Below are 18,309 nucleotides of genomic sequence, written 5' to 3'. Positions count from 1 at the left end.
ATCATACAAATAAAAACTATGGCATGTTCATTGTTTTGATAAATTTATTTTTTCGATCAAATATTAATATATATGTAATGAAAAAAACATTTTTAGATAGCATTCTAAAATGTAATCTCCTAAATTCCCCTCAGGGTTGTTGTATAGTTCTTCGATCTTTTGCTTTAATATATTTTTATTCACTCGAAGAAAGAATGAATTAATCATGTCTAACAAAACGTTTACAATTAACGGGGAAAAGGGTAAGTAGTATTTCAAGACATGACTAAGGAAAATTTAGAGATCGGTTCCTCTGCACGTATCAATAGGTGAACGTACATGTGAGAGCCAACCACCTGTCCTATTTTTTCCATTTGCAAGGGGAAGAGGGGTATTTATGGAAACAAACTTAAAATGTGATTGGCTCTCACATGTACGTTCACCTGTTGGTACGTGCAGATGATCCAATCCATTCTCGAAAAGTTACCCCTACCTGGCCCTTTCAATGCATTTGATAATCTAATGGACCATTCCTTCTTCATTCAAGCTTTCGTCAGGGGCTTGGATTAAAGGGAAAAAAGGTAAGTAGTATTCCAAGACGTACTCTCTTTACATAAGTGAGTGTTTCAACTACTTTGTTTAGCCTACTATTATACTAGTTTCTCAAACCATTCATTTTGTTGTTATAATCTATTACATCATTTAACAATAGAGAGAATGTTCTCTATGCCGCAGCACTGGCTACACCTAAGCACATGGGTCTGCCATTCAGGGGGGCAAGGTGATCATTGCACCGACCCCCATGTGCCAGGGCGCAGCCTGCGTTGCGGCACAGAGAACAACACCCCTTAACTATATTATCAAATAAAATGTGGGAATTTATTGGAGAGATTTTCCACGACACCAATGTGGGGGAATTTGCATGCCACACCAGTAATAGTGTGGATAATAGAATAATTCACATGGGACCCACATGGTAAAAGTAAGAGAGAGACAATAATACTGAATTTAATGTGAGAGGGAAATAGTACTAGTTTTATTTGTATAAAAACACAGACCTTTTTTTTTTTTTTGGGGGGTAGAAAACAGGGTTATTCATTCAAGCATGCCCAACACCAAAAGAAATAAAACAAGAAACATAACACAAATGACTGACATGTGATACACAAGGTTTCAAAACCGACAAGGTTCAGAAACCAGTGAGAGACATATGGTCCTGACATACTTGGTTACATTGCTTGAGTAACTATAATGGTTTATTGTTTATTAAAAAAAAAACTATGATGGCTTATTAGTTTAGGATAGTTAACTTTGCATCAAAGTTGAGAGAGAAAACTCAACATGGCTGGACGTGGCTTGCACTTAGCCTCCAAGGGCTTCAATTTAGGCATGGTGAGTCTGGAGCCTTCAGTCATGTCGACCAGCTCTTCATCAACCCTTTCCCAGTCAAAACACTGAATCAAAGAGCCCAATGTCAAGCCAACCACACGCAAGGCCAAAGCCTCCCCAGGGCAACTCCTCCTCCCGGACCCAAATGGCATTAACTTGTATCCATCCCTTGCTCCTTTAATGCCCTCCATTCTCTCTGGCCTAAACTTTGTAGGTTCTTCCCATAACTTAGGATCATTTTGGATGGCCCACATGTTCACCAATAGTCTTGTACCACGTGGGATTGTAAAACCTCCTATAGTGCACTCCTCATATGATTCATGGGGTGCTAACAGGGGACCGGCAGGGTACATTCGAAGTGTCTCATTTATGATGCAATGAAGATATGGGAGATTGGCTACATCTGATTCATTGAGTCGTCTACCTTGTCCTACAATAGTGTCGATCTCAGCTTGGGCCTTCTTGAGGACTTCTGAGTTGTTCAATAATAGTGGCATCGCCCATTCGAGGGTCGCTGCTGCAGTATTAGTCCCAGCTGTTGTGAACACCTGCACCATAGTAATCATTATGTCAACTTAAATTGATGTAGGTGTACTAGGGGTGCAAGTTTGCCCTGTCAGCCCAAACCCACTCTAAGTTTGAACAGGGCCGCCTGGACTGAGATACTTGGCCCTGAGGGCGGGTCAGGACTCGAAATTTTTGATCCTGAATCAACGTCGGATCAGGCTAGGGTCGAGGCCTCGAGCTGAGCCTGGCCCAGCCCACCCCAACCCTATTTTAAATTATATATAAAATATATATTGATAATAAGTGATAATATATTTTATTATAGTATTATTTTATGTAAAATTGATAATTTTCTCTCCGATCCAGTCCAACTCAGTCCAATCCTTGCATCTCTTCCTTCTCCTACTCCATGATCTGGGCCAATCAGGGTCAGCCCAGCCTAACCCTGAGGGCGGGTCAGGGTTGCATTTTCCAACCCCTGAATCAGGGTCGGGCTGGGCCTGGGCCCAACGGAGGGGACTAAGGTTGGGTTGGGGTTTTAAAAAGCTTGGCCCAACCCGACCCTGTTGCAACCCTAGAGTGTACTATGTGAAGGACAACTCTATAGTTATATTTAGAACATTGTCACTTTCTTTTGTAGAAGTGTTACGCTACTTTCTCTCTATCACGGAGGGGACTAAGGTTGGGTTGGGGTTTTAAAAAGCTTGGCCCAACCCGACCCTGTTGCAACCCTAGAGTGTACTATGTGAAGGACAACTCTATAGTTATATTTAGAACATTGTCACTTTCTTTTGTAGAAGTGTTACGCTACTTTCTCTCTATTCCACACTTGAAATGATCTCGTTGCCTTCAAATGTATGATATTATTTTGTTAAATCTCATTAGTGTGCTCCTCTGTGCTGCTTGTTCAAAAAACATAAAAAGGAAATTTTTTGAAATCATTAACTCACATGATTATATTATATTAGTAACTCTAAATTATTCCATATTTGGTTATTAAAGTTCACTTTCCTTCATGCACTGTTAATGGCAGCAAGGGAAACAGATGTCATCACCTAATCAGCTTTTATTTTTTCCCTCTCGTCACCTTCCCTTCACAACTCACAAGTCTATAAAGAAAATAACAAAAATTAGTGCTAGATTTAATATAATAGAAAGAGAAGTCTTGCCTGTATGATGCCTATGATGAATTCATTGGTGTAGTAATTTGTGTCAGTTTCTTGAAGAGACAATAGAACATCAATCAACACCTTCTCATCCTTGGATTGATTTCTTTCCATCCTACGCTCTTCAATCAATTCCTGCATAAATCGGTCTCTCTTTCCCTGCAACCTCACCAACTTCTTCTCCAAACCATTAAAGCCAACCCATCTCAACAATGGAAAGAAATCTTCAACGTTTGATGCCCCAGACGCTTCAAATATTTCCTCTACAAGCTCTTGGAACTGTTTTGCCTTTTCCAAGTCCCTCATGTCATGACCTTAGTGCCTCTTCCCAGCAATCATCATCATCATGTTATTGAGAAGTGACTCAAAGAATAAAGACTTCATTTCTACCGTCTTAGTAGAATTTCCGGCGACGGCGTCGAAGATCCGCCGCAATAAAGAGCGTACCTCATTGGTGCGTATTTTGGAGAACATTTGGAGACGAGTAGAGGAGAAGATCTCAAGAGTGGTGAAACGCCTGAGGTTGCGCCAATGCTGACCATAGGGAGCAGAAGGGAGTGTGGTGAGATTGTAATCCAAGTAGTCTCCAAAGAGGAAGTAAGGGCGGTTGGCGAAAATAATGTCATTAGTTGTGAAGCATTCTTCAGTTGCTGAAGGGGAAGAGACATGTAGAAAACGGCGTGAACCAAATTTTAGTAATAAGATTGGGCCGTATTGGGCTGAAACATGGGCTAAGGTGCGGTGGAGTGGTTTCTTGAATAGATAGAGATGGCCAATTATGGGCAAGGAGAGAGGCCCACTAGGTGGAAGGTTTTTATTTTTTTTTGGGAAGAGAGATTTGGAGAAGAAAATTAAGAGAGCTAGAAAGAAGAGAAAGTAATAGAATGCTAACATATCCATTATTGGAAATATTCTTGAACTGATGAAGATAAACAGATCATGGCTTCATATTTATATATTTTTAAGTTCTCAAACTGAATTAGTATCTAATTATGATTATTTCTCAAAGTAAAACTACAATTATTAATGTCATGTTAGATGAAAATAGCAAGACAAGGAAACTTAATTATAACCTAACTTACATTAATATATACATGATTTCTGGGGATTAATTATTAATGTTATGGTTGGATCTACTCTCCACGCTCTAATGAATAAATTTAATTTTAGCGAAAAGATAAAAGAAAGTTTACCTGACTGACTAGATGCATCAAGAATTTGAAAACAGTTGTGAATAATGGCCTCATGAATTTATCACGCGTGCAGTGGGGCAGTTCGGGGTGGAGATGTCGATACCTGACAGCTTGGACATCTAACGTTCTGAGCTTATTGACTTCCGCTTCTTTCTTTTTTTTTCTCTTTTCGAGCTCGACACTGTTAGATGTTCGAACTGCTAAGTGTCAACATGATCTCCACCCCCAAACTGCTGCACTGCACACTTTTAGTCTCTCTCAATGTATCATGTTCAGCTAGAGAAGCTAGAATTGTCATTATCTATAAAAGAAATTCAGGTTCTAGCTAATCTCTCTCTCAATGAAAGGGAAGACTACTCATCCCTCGAGTATCATGCGCAGCTAGAGATGGGGATGTGATGTTAGGAAATGAAAAGGGAGACTACTCATCCCTTGTGTATCAGGTGCAGCTAGAGATGGGGATGGATGATCTCTGTGAAAGAAATAGGTTTCTAATCTCTCTTAATGAAAACTCATCCCTTGGGTATCTTTTTTTTTTTGGTGTAATTCAAGGGCCCATCGGCCATCAACCTCAACAGGACCCCACAGGGAGGCAATGAGGGGACCCACAAGGGGTCAAATATGGTACCCAAAGGCTCCACTTCTTGAAAGCAATTAAATGCGGATTAGGTGTCGCTAAGGAGACTTGAACCACCGATCAAGCGCCTGACGCAATTCTCCCAAGGAAGTAGCGAACCACCAGGGCAAGCCCTGGATCGACATCCCTTGGGTATCATGTGTTGCTAGAGATGGGGATAGTGATTTGAAAGAAATAGGTTCTCTCTCTCAATGAAAATCCATCCCTCGAAGGTGGTCTCTGCCCAAAAAAAGTAATATAAAAATTCTGGTTCTAGTCTCTCTCAATGAAAAGGAAGACTATTCATCCCACGCATGCATGTCATGTGCAGCTAGAGATCGAGATGGGCATACTGATGGAATCTTTGTCCCCTCAGTTCTCTGTCTGGTCCAGTTCCCCTAGAGACTGTAATAAGGGCGACGCAATGATCATCCTAGCCCTGTCCAAACACTATGCCCGAGTGGAGTCCACCCCACCCCACCCCATTATTACAGGCACTGGGGGAATCGGCCGGACAGGGAATTGGAGGAGATAATTTCCGATGAGAATGTCTTTGAAAGAAATTCAGGTCCATTAGGGAGACACTTGCAAAAGCATTGGTTTTTCACTACCCATTTGTCGGTAGGCTTAGGGAAGGGGACCTAGTGAGGTGCAGAGAGAAGAATTAAGGGTGGGCATTTTTGTTTTGTCTAGGGGTGTCAAAAGTTGGCCCGTACTGGTAAGCCCGCTAGGAACCAACCCGTTAAATCCTGAAATTTGATCAATCGGTTAGTAAACAATCTAATGTCAGGCCTAGAACGATTATTATAAGGTGTCTGATTGGGACCAACCGTTTTTAGCCTGTTAATACTTAATAGTTTGATGAACTCATTTATGACTTATTTACAACTTGTTTATAGTTCAATTAACCAGTTTAAAGACCAATTATAGCCAATTAATCTGACTAACTTGACCTCAATTATGGACTGGTAATCAAACGAATATAAGTGTATCCATGTGTAATCTATGAGACCCGATTAACTAAACGATGGTTAAACTGTAATTTGTGGTTCTTTAATATTATTATTATTATTATTTTTGGTAATGTTTTAAACTTTTAATATTAATTTTGATTTCTTATAAAGGTGGATGATTAACTTCAACTACCACATTATTTGAAGTTTGCCTTCCTTTATGGCATCACATATTTATTTTAATTTGGTATTTTACAAAATTTATTTTCCTTCTTTTTATTAATTTTTTTAATACAAATTATGTTAAAGGCTCCATTTGTTTCGATGTAAAATTTTACATGGTGAAAAATTTTCTAATGTTTGTTTCCACAGAAAAGCAAACATTGAAACATTTTTCAACATTTCAAATTTTATTTCTAAAATTTTTTGAAGCGAAAATTTTCAAGTAAAATTTTATGCCGAAACAAATTGAGAAATTTAGAGAAAAAGAATGCAACGTATGCAGTTTGCACTCAAACACAGCCCCACTCTGTACAAAATGAAAAATCCCCAATGATCAATGCCCCTATGCGTGCTCCCATTAACTACACGCTGGTATGTGGGCCATGCAACATAGGACTCATAGGAGCAACCCCTTGTGCAAAATTACCCGATGAGAAACCGGCACTGGACGACTTATAGTAAAATGACAAGAAACTGAAACCCCAAAAAAATAAGGTTTTTTTTCATTAATTTCCATATGTATACATGTAAACCCAAAAACCGGTGAACCGATAGTAGCTTGATAGCAAAAACCGATAAGAAACCAGATCAAAACCATGCCAAAATCGAAAACTTCCTTAGCAATTTGATTCCAGGTTTAGCCAAGTAAAGACTTAAATTGATCCAACCTAATCAAACCACCCAACCCAACCAATTGACACTAGAGTTTTGGTAATCTGTATCGGCATCGGTCTCTATCGATACCAATCTGGATCAATTGGTTAACCATTGTTTTCTTCAAAAATACATTTTTGTACATTTTTACCCTTGCCCGTACTAATCCACCGATATGATACTGATTCCTCAAACCATGATTGATAGCCTTAATTTGCTACATGTTCGCACAATTCGTTGCAAAATACAGGCCATTCCACATTGGCAATGTTTTTACCAAAAAAAAAAAAAAAAACATTGGTGTTAACAACACAAAACTTATCCTCCCGTGTGTCATCTAAGGTTTTAAAACTTGGAATAAAAAATGGAATCGATCAATGATGATTTTGATCCAAATCGGCCTAGATCGATTCAAGAATCGAGAATTGAAGCTATTTTTAAAGTGAAAATCAAATCAGTTGAGGAATCGAGAATCGACCCAATTCAAGATGGATTATAAAGAAAATGACTAGAAATCAACTGATTCGTCAAATCCAATTCCGATTCATGAAGCAACAATTAGGAATGGTGTAAATCGGCCGATTCATCGATCCGATTCATGATTTTTAAAAATTAAAACCATCTTATGAATTTCACTAATAGTATCGAACAAGACAATGAATCGTTTCCCATCTTATATCTCTCTGTACTCGTTGCTTTAGTAATATAATCTATTTTTCCCATTAAAAAAAAAAAAAAAAACAGACAATAGGTCGGTTCTTATTTCAAGTTCGACTCTTATTCCCGCCATTACTAACTGCCACGGTCGCTGAGCGGAACCCTAAAAGTAGGGCTTATAGCTTCCCCTTCTTGGGAGTTGCAGAACATACACAAATGGCTGGCCGGGACGGCGTTGAAGGAACTCGCGTTCTTATCCGGTAACTTAGCAGCCTTAATTTCCTGCTTTAATGGCCTTGGATTTTAGGGTTCCATAAATCAGTCTGTTTCACGATATATAATTTAGGTATTAAGATTTATGTATTACACGTCCAAGGCGATGTCAGATTTATTCAGAAATGAAATTTTGGCTATTTCTAACTGAATTTTAGCTAGAATTGCATCAATGATCCAAGGATTTCAGTAATGAATACCTCGATTATACCCGCCTGTTGAAGCTTTCCTTGGTTTTAACTGATTACAGTGTCGTTACAAGTAAGAAGTGCCTTTGAAGTAATGCAATCACACTAATGACTGCTACATTTTTTTTAAGGTAAACATTGACTGCTACATATGCGGGCCCCTTTGAACCATCAAATTCCCGGAACCAATTTTAAATCTGGTGGCTTCAAAGTGGGGCAAAATATGCAGAAGTCCTCATTGAATCATGATTCATTGGTAGACACAGTAATAAAATTAACTTCAGAAACTTACTTTGGATTATGGAGAGATATGGTGGGTGGGGGAGTATTAATGCTTATTGACTTGTGCATTATTTCATATGTCTTGCTGTACCTGGTTTTGTAACTACAACTGAAAATGGTAAAGGATCTTTGTTGTCTCTTTGCCATCCAAAGCCAGGTAATCTGATAGATGTGCCCAATTTTTATGCATTTCTCGATTAACTCCCTACTTCCTTCTTTAATCCTTATCTATAAGAACGAAGGTGTTGGGGGAACTTTTGATGGGAATTTCTTCAATAATTGCGTTTTAAATTGCAGAATTGTTAAGTATAATACTGAACTTGCAGTCTCATGATACATTTTTTGATGGGCATACCATTATACAAACTGGATTTTTTTTTGATAAATGTAAGCCTTATAACATCTTCCTGCTTTATCATATCAATATGACTTCACAACAGGATTGTTTTCATATTTCAACGTTCTAGAAGCTGATTTTATTTTCACTAATTTGACAGGAAACCAAGCTTATTATTTCTTCATCAACAACTCCCTTCAAGAAATTCATTGGTTCAAGCAATCCTATAGGGGATCTCTCTCTCTCTCTATCTGCATGATATTGAATGCAATGAAGGACCTCTGTGAGCCCCATGCACTTTAGCATATATGCACAAATGCACAATGCTAGTGTACATCTCCACTCTCATAGGCATACAGTTTTTTGCATAATGTCATGCTAGCTAGTATCATTCTCAAATTAAACCCAGCTCTTAGGTTTGTACTTTTTTATCAAGAAAAAATAATGCTATATATAGATATGTAAATCTTTTGTCTCATTGAATTTCTGACTTTATTCTAGTTATTGGTTGAATACACCTTCAAGATGCAGAAAAGGGATGGTCAGGGGAAGTTGAGCCAGTTAGATGACATAATGTTTTTTAGCGGTTATCCTGGATATCAACATCTATTGTCCATTGCAGAAGAGTCCATGAAAGTAGTTTGTGAAATAAAGGTGAACTGCTGCCTCAATTTTTGAATTCTTTGTATGGCATCACTTAGCATCTGTGGCCAAGACTGTAAACTGCAAGCATGATCCATTGGATTGAAGTGCTTTTCTTGGGGTTGATGGAATAGAACAAGGATCTGAAACTAGGTCTGTAGGCCCCATGAATAGGTAGAACTTTGCAATTGAACAGTTTTTTCTCGGGGACCAGTCCTTGATGAGAACATCACAGCAGGATTTAGAACATATCAGATGAGACACCGATGTACACAACAACATATCACTTCATTGTGGCTAGATGTCCATTATTAACTTGTGTGGATGCGTATTTCTATTTACTTATGTGTAGCTTGTTTTATTTTGTTGTTTTTTTTATTTTATTTGGTGTCAAAACTGTTATGTACTAATGTTGTAAGAGAGTTATCAGGGAGTTATTGCTGGAGAAGTAGTTATTAGGGAGCAGTTATTGCTGGAAAAGTAGTTATTAGGGAGTTATTTCCTTCTTTTTTTCATTTTGGGTTTTAAAAGACTGCATTTTGACATGGAAGACAATGAATAATGTTAGAACTTGTGAGATTTTCTCCCATTCTCTGTAGCATGAGGGATTCCCTGCAAACCTTGGAGTATATCCAAGTTGGTCTGAAGCCAAACCCCCTTTCTCTTCCCTAACTCTTGTCTCTTAGGCTACCCACCCTCTTCCTTTCCCTTATTCGTTTTCCACCAGTCCCAATTTTCCACTTTTTGCCTTAAATCATAGCCTCAAACATAGTGGAGATTCATGAATTAACAGCAAGGAGGCACTTGATCACAACATTCCAACTCGTGGGACAGCAAAGGAAGGTACTGCCTATCATGTATCTTTTATTAAATTTCCATGAATCCTAAAATGAATTTTCTGCACTTGTATTTTGGAAAATTCATTATTTATGGCTGCCGTTAAATCTAATTTTCTGCACGTATGTTGTGAGTTTTATGTTAGTAGAGACCCAAATTTATTTAATCCTTAGACTTGTATTAGAATTCCCAAACCTTTCTTGCACCAGTCCTGTTTGTAGATCTTTATTCTGTTCTATCAGTTACCTAATGAAAGTTCTAGTACATAGTTTCTGCACAAGGCTGTAGACCCTAGTTCTATTGTACATGCATCTCTTGTTGCAATGCAGTATTATGTTTATTCTCTTAACTGTACAATACATCCTATTCCATTTTGACTAAGTTTTCTTCTAGTAGGCAGAATACTATGCTGATATGCAAGGTTTTAAATATCGGTATCGGGTATCGTATTGGAGGGTTATTTCACTATCACATCGTATCTAAGAGACAGAAGATAAGTTAAAATAGTTCACAGATACCATGAGCCATAGCACGAAACTTGGCCTCTACACTAGACCTAGCAACCACAACTTGTTTCTTGCTACACCAAGAGACAAGATTGCCACCAACGAAGGTATAGTAACCAGTTTTGAATCTCTTATCATCAGGTGAACCTGCCCAATCTACATCTGTCAAAGCCTCAACGCACATGTGATCATGAGAAGAGAAAAGCACACCTTTTCCTGGAGCAGACTTCAAGTACCGTAAGATACGAAGCACAACCTTCAAGTATGTGGAATAAAGTTCATGCATGTACTGACTAACCAAACTCACTACATAGGCTATGTCTGGCCGTGTATGCGAGAGATAAATCAATTGCCCAATCAATCTCTGATATCTGTCTCTATCAACCGGTTCATCATCCTTGCTCTTGAGATGAGCGTTAGCCTCGATAGTAGGTTTGCATCCTAGCATCCCGGTCTCAAATAAGAGATCAAGAGAGTATTTTCTTTGAGAGAAAAATTCTTTGTGAGGAATGAGCAACTTCGATGACAATGAAGTACCGGAGCTTTCCCAATTCTTTAATCTCAAGCTCCTTTCCCAAATAGGCCTGCTGTTGAGATGTTTCAATTGGGTCACTCTCGGTGACGATAATGTCATAATATGATCACCTGATCGCTTGATGAACAATTCGTGATCAGCATTACTTTGTTTATATCCCACGAACACCATAGCCTTATGGAACTGTCCAAACCAAGCTTTGGGTGATTGCTTCAGCCCATACAACACTCGTTTCTGCTTGCAAACTGTCCCCTGAGTTTCCTTGCAGGAAAACCAGGAGAAATCTCCATATACACCTCCTCCTCATGCTCGCCATGAAGAAAGACCACCTTAACATCAAGTTGTTGCAGTCCCCATCCCAAGCTAACTACACATGAAAGGATAATTCGAATAGTATTTATTTTTGCAACCGGAGCAAAGGTCTCCTGGTAATCAATCCCATAATTCTGGGTGAATCCTCTGGCAACAAGCCTGACTTTATATCTGTCTAATGTTCCATCCATATTATGTTTAACACCCATTTGCAACCCACGTTTTTCTTATTTAAAGGAAGATGTACCAACTCCCAAGTGTCATTTTTCCCAAGTGCCTTCATCTCTTCCATCATAACAACTTTCCATCATGGGTCTACCAGAGCCTCTTGCGAATTTTGAGGAATGGAAACAAAAGACAAGGAAGACACAAAAACACGATAGGAAGGAGAGAGAGAGAGAGAGAGAATTGTATGACACAACATGAGAAATAGGGTGTTGAGTGCAAGTCCTTTTTCCCTTTCGGACAACAATAGGTAAATCAAGAGAAGAATCATGATTACTAGGAGGAAATGAATTACCTGATGGAGTGGATCCTGGATCAGAGGATGGCAATTGACTGGGTAGAGTAGGCACAATGGTAGTGGTGGTATCTACTTGCTTTCTCCAAGAACGATCATACACCTGTAGCGGTCTAGTCTCCCCCTAAATTGGAAGATCCTCCATCTCAACAGACAAATCCTCCTGGAACATCGGACCGTTAAGAGGTACAACCATCGGCACATCTTCCCCAGGTATAGCACTCTCCCCCTGAAGAGGTGGTGACAAAGTAATTGGCCTCAGACTCATGAAAAACCACATCCATGGTTACCAAACCACGGCGAGGTGGATGGTAACACTTATATCCCTTCTGTGTAGCGGAGTAACCAATAAAATGCACTTGAGACCTTGGGGATCAAGTTTGCCGTGGAGACGATGAATTTTGGCAAAGCAAATGCAACTAAAGACCTTTGGGGGAACAATGAAGGAAGACGAACCCTAGAGCACATCAAAGGGAGAACGAAAATCCAAAACCCGGTAGCCATCCTAGTAATGAGATAAGCAGCAGTGAGGACAGCCTCACTCCAATATCGAGTAGGGACATGCATCTCAAACATGAGGGAACAAACCACTTCCAATAGGTGACGATTCTTGCGTTCCGCCACACCATTCTGAGCAGGGGTATCAACACAACTTGTTTGGTGTATGATACCCTGCTCACAAGATAAGATTGGAAGGGGCTGTCCATATATTCTGTAGCATTGTCAGTGCAAAGTACCTTAACTTTAGCATCAAATTGTGTCTGAACCATGCTGTGAAACATCTGAAAACAGTGGAATACTTCATTTTTATGGTACAACAAATAGACCCTGGTAATTCGTGTATGGCATTCAATAAAGGTGACAAACCAGTGATAACCAGAAACAGAGACACAATGGCCAAGGCCTCACAAATCAGAAGGTATCAAAAGAAATGGAGCAGTGAGATACTGACCAAAGCCATTGTGAGAGGCCTTGGTCAGTATCCCCTTCTTTCCCCTTGTTCTTCTACCATATCTCTTGCAACCCTATTCCTCTTATGAAGCTATCAGACACTTTTCTGAAGTTGTGTTCACTGTCCTGCTGTACACCATCGTGAAGAGTTCTTATTGGTGATATCAAGATCAAGTGGAGTCATCCCTATCATCTCCATACCCTGCGGCATCTTGTTTTGGAGTTGCCATCATATCGTTTTCTCTCTATTGCATCTTCCAATCTGTCCAGCAGATCCTTGTGGGGTTTTGAAGAGTTCATGTTCATCTACTGTTGGAGGCCTTCCATTGATCGGAAATGAAACCCCATATAATGGTTAGTTCTGCAGAAAATTAGTAACTAAATCTGGCACTACTTACTAATTTCATACCTATGTTGTTACCTCTCAATCTAACCATCAGTTTGATGAGATTTTTGGAAGAACGTATCCACCCATCAGACCTCTCCTGCAACCCAAATTAGGTGTTGATCTGTTCAGCAGTTCGCTAGATATTGATTGTTGCTAAATCTTTCACCTTACTTTCCATTTTTGTTCTTCCTATTATGACCATCAATCTTCCCAATCATTGTGGCTCCATTGCTCGCTGTCTCTTTCCTTCTATCTTAAAAGAAAATCCACCGCAAGCAGATCCTTTGATCAATCTGCATTACCCACCCACCCATCCACACACCCCCCCCCCAAAAAAAAAGAAAATTTTAAATTGGAGAGATCAAATGCTCACATCATTTTTTTTATCTATGGAACCCCTCCATCACCTTGTGTCTTTTCTTTGCTTAAGGATTCAATTTCTTACCCTTTTTTTTTTTTTTTTTAAAATTCTTGTTAAAAGGAGGCACTCATGACTTGTATAAAATTGTCATCAGTGAATTTTCTTTCAAGACAAATGTTCATTTGCTGTTTCTCATGTTCTCGCTCCTCCTGAATGCAGGTACACCAATTAAAAGCCATCTACCCACACTAGACAAAAACTATGCTGTTCAGAATGAGAAGGATACATGTCTGCATTTTGTTATGCTAGAATAATAAAACTTTTGCTTGGGATTAGACCAAACATCTGTGCATCCTTCTTAGGTTCCTATAGGTCAACAAATCAACTTAATCTGGAATCTGGTCTGTCTGAAGAAGAAATCTTAACAGATATTGTTCTAAGGAATATCTAAGAGATCAAACTGGTGGGATCATTTATTTTGGTCACTTTGTAGCTTAGGAGGCCAACATGGTGACGTGCATGGAATGGCAGAACACAACACACATCCATGATGCATCATGTATTACTCCTGCTACTTATGGAACATCTTTATGGTTGCACTTCTTTTCTGCTTCCAATTCTTGTACTGACTTTAAAATACTGTTTATTCCCCTCCACCCTCCTTCCTCGTTGCAAACTGCATTTATGAACTCATTGTAGCTCCAAAGACCAGTAATCAAAAGATAAGGAGGAAGGGGGGAAAAATGTGGTTCTGAACTTGCTTGCTAGACTGTGATTCCTTTCCACCTCTTTTACTGAAGTGTTTTTTACAAATACAAATTCCGCCTCTCCCTGGTGCAGTAATTAGATGCGGTCTCTTTGGTTAGGGGAGTATTTGAAGGATGAGCCTTTGTTGAAGCTCTTGTGTAATAATCTTATGGTAAGACCTTGGATTTTTCAGTTACCCGCTCTGATACTTCAACCAAAGATTGTAAGTTTTCATTATTCTGAAGATTTTTGTTTCTAACTTTATTTCCCGATTGCATTTTCCTGTAGTGAAGGGGAGAAGGCTGCAATAACATTTTAGAAGCATGAAATATTCTCTTACTGGTTCTTACTTTAAAGCATTCGCATGATAGATATACGAGAGGCAACTAGAAAAATAACAGCTCATGAAATCCTTCCGATTGCTGCAGAGAGTAGTCCAGGGTCTTCTCATTCCTTGCCGGTATATTCTGGATATTCATTAGAATGCCACTTCTTTCACATCTTTCATCTTATCTCGTTTTGTCTCATGGTACAATCTAAAGTTAGTTGGGCTTTATGTTGTATTAAATGTTTCACTGAAGATGGACCTTGCTGTTGATTATCAAAGCTTAACCTAACCTAGCCTAATCCAACTGAATCGTAGTCTACAAACGGTAAATCCTCTAGTTGGGATGTGTTATTAATAATTATAATTTGCCTTTCTCTTCTTAAGGTTTGCCTGGGTTGAGTTGATTTTGTTGGCAGGAAGAATTGAGTCAGGTCACAAACTTTAGTCTAGGTACTACAAGATGTGCTGAATTTTGCTATTGTAGCCCCTTCAAGCATCCATGCACTAGGTGGCGTGATTGTGAATTTTCTCATGGGCATCCATTGTTGGTGTAAGAATTGTGACATGAAACATCTAGAGGGTGGTACTTGGTTAGCGAAACTGAGCTGTATCATTACCATTTGCAAATATTTTGGTCGACAAACTTGGGAATTAGTTCTAAACCCCCCCCCCCCCTTCCTCCAAACAAAAAAAAAAAGACAATCTCTATGCATTAGTTGATGATCTGAACTGTTCGATTATGGTCTAAAAGCCTGCTATAATGGTTCATTAAATCACTAACATCCATGCTGTGTGGTCTCCAGAGAAAAAAGGGATATCTCTCTGAGTTTGTTGAGGATTATATTTGGAGCTGTATATTCCTCATTCTGTAAAGTGTGTAACTGACAACCATTTATTGCAGTGGAAGAACCAAGAAATACATCAGCCATGGAGAAAGTAGAGATTTGGCCAGAGAAAGGAGTGAACAGTTTGCATGAAGCCTATGATATCAGCTCTTGGAAATAAAAGGGTTATGAAGTACCTGGCAATAGGTTATGTGACAATGGTTTTGGACCATGGCTATGGAAACTTTGTCCTCTTAAAAACCGTGCTTGGGTCCAGAGGCTATATTTGAATATTTGAGTTAAAAACATTCTTGAAGATGCAAAAACAGTAGCTCATGGCAGAGGACTTGGTGAACAGCATTTGAGGCACCAGCAGTCTGGTTGAATTGCAATGATTTTAAAAATCGATGCCAAGGAAACCTTTTTCCTTATAAAGAACTTGATTGAGTCTGTGGAACATAGTCTAATTAAATTTTTCCTTAAGCTTGAATGCTTCCATAATTTATCTGTGTTCTTGAAAAAGAGGGATACAGAAGAAGTGGATACAGAAGAAGTGTAGCAGAGTATTCTCTTTTAAAAAGACTTTAATATGTTATTGCACTATATTGAATACAGGAGATGATGATGGAGGAGGAATTTGTAATAGAAGCTTCAAAATGAAAGATATGGGTCTCAAAAGTACTTCCTTGGAGTTTAGGTTCATAAAACCGCATCGGGCCGAAATCGAAACCGACCAAAAACCAAAGTTCCTTAATGGTTTGGTTTTGGTCTAATTCATTCTTAGACCGAATCGATTCAGATCGATTGAAACCAGACCGAACCAACTGTTTGACACCCCTAATTCTAGGGTTCTTTGGCATGAATAAGCCGCATCGGATCAGTTGGATTTGGGAATGGTCATGGTTAATCCTATCCGATTCTCGACTTTTAAAAACAATGGGGAAGGGTTGTTTAAAGTTTAATTGTAACCAGGGACTTTAAACTTGGAATCGGTCCAAAAAAAGCCCTTAAATCAGCTCTTCATATCTGAAAACTATGTGTTCTGGTTTCAAAAATCCTATAATCGGCCGCTTTGGAACATCCAAAATTGGAGTCGGTAATAGCTAAGGATGTAAACGGATTGGATTTGGCTCGGATAGTGCTATATCCGCATCTGCATCAGATTGGCTTTCGGATGGATTCAGATAGTGCTAAATGGATATGGACACAGATATGGATTTGGATATTTTATTCATTTACATGTAAATATAGTTTTTCGGATAGCTATGGCCTATCCATATCCGCATCCGTTTAGCTTTCGGACGGATTCGAATAGTGTTAAATGGATACGGAAACGGATTTTGACTATTCATTTACACACCTAGACTCATAGCATGCTTTCGATCCTAATCGATCGATTTGATTGATCCAATCTGATTTTTTAAAACAAATATTGTAATTAAATTAAGAACTAGACATTTTCCTGCCATCCCTACCACGGTAATAAGAATCAAGAATCAGACTGGTGAATTGGCAGTGACCAATCAAGTTATTCTGGTCAATTCCTGCTAATTCTGCTCCATTCGGCCAATTCACATTGAAATCAACAATGATCGATTCAATTCCTGATTTAGATTTTTGAAACCTTGATCTTGGTTGAAGTTTTGGCTTTTTAGAGGACAATAACAATAAAGAAAACGAAATGGGTCATTTGTCAAGGAAATGAGATGATGGATGATGGATCGTTGTCAGTATTGGTGGCACTAAATTCTTTATCAATGATTGAAAATGGCTACCAAGAATCAGGTCGGCAAGAAAAACAACTGATCTGGTAAACGCAAACAATTTTTGTTACCGTGTAGCCTTACTAAACACGTCCTTGTTTTGGAGGTCTCCCAACCATCATGTTTGTGTTTTTCTGGTGGGTTTATTAGAATTTTATTTTCATTTCAAATTCAAATTATTTTTAGAGAAAAAGAACCCTGAAAGGCAGCATGGCCTTGCACCGTCATAGAAAAATTCTCCTTTAGTATCAATTTTTTCCACTTAATAAATCTTTATTTGAAAATTTTTATAATGTTTTTAGAAGGTAAAATATGATGCAAAATATTATTGTAAGATTTTCCAATGCTTATATACTGTTTATTTTGATATGGTAAAACTATTTAAAATAAAGTTAATTAATATTGTCATAGAGATTTGTTAATTTTTCAAATGTCACAAAGCATCTATTATGTCACGTGGATATATGATATGTCAATTTTTACCATTGGATAGAAAGGACATGGTCTAGATTAGCCACATGTCGAACTTCATAGTCTAATTCAATCAATTACCCTCTTTTATATGGCACTTATCTTATGTATGTCTTTGCATGTATGCCAATACTCTAGACATTACTATACACACCTTGAATTCTGAGTGTTAACAAACGGTTTAGATTAAAAACTATAGAAATGTATGGCTCAGATTTATCTTGTGAGTTTCAAAAACATCACCTTCTATTGTTACATGGATAACTATCCGTACATAAAATACCACTACAATAAATAAAGAAATTGGTGTAACTATAATCAAATTTGAATTACGATGCCCTATACATCATATGGTTGTGAGATCCATATATCAAAATGGGTCCCATAAATACATAGGAAAGATGTATTTATCCATGGCAACAAAGGGCACTCTCAACATATTGAAAATTTTACCAGAGGAGACTATATAGTAAAATTACGTCTAAAATTTATTAGGACAAAATCTGAATAATATGTGGCTCCCGTAAAGCTTTAAATGAAAATTTAATAAATTAAAAAAAAAAATCAATGAAAATTAGAATTTTACATTAAAATTTTCTTCACCCTCTATTATAACCAAAACAATTAGAGTCCTAGGTACAATGAAGTGATAGTTATTAATTATGAATTTAAAGAGAAAGAGAGAGAGGGTTCTTTGAGCAAGTAGTA

General features: G+C 38.3%; 1 pseudogene; it reads right to left on the bottom strand.

Annotated features, from left to right (window-relative positions):
• Positions 1-1,295: 1,295 nt before the first annotated feature.
• LOC122647952 lies at positions 1,296-3,941 on the bottom strand (annotated as a pseudogene).
• Positions 3,942-18,309: the final 14,368 nt, after the last annotated feature.

The sequence above is a fragment of the Telopea speciosissima genome, chromosome 1 (genome assembly GCF_018873765.1).
Source record: "Telopea speciosissima isolate NSW1024214 ecotype Mountain lineage chromosome 1, Tspe_v1, whole genome shotgun sequence".
NCBI classification, from domain to species: domain Eukaryota; kingdom Viridiplantae; phylum Streptophyta; class Magnoliopsida; order Proteales; family Proteaceae; genus Telopea; species Telopea speciosissima.
This window is presented reverse-complemented; position numbering and strand designations above follow the sequence as displayed.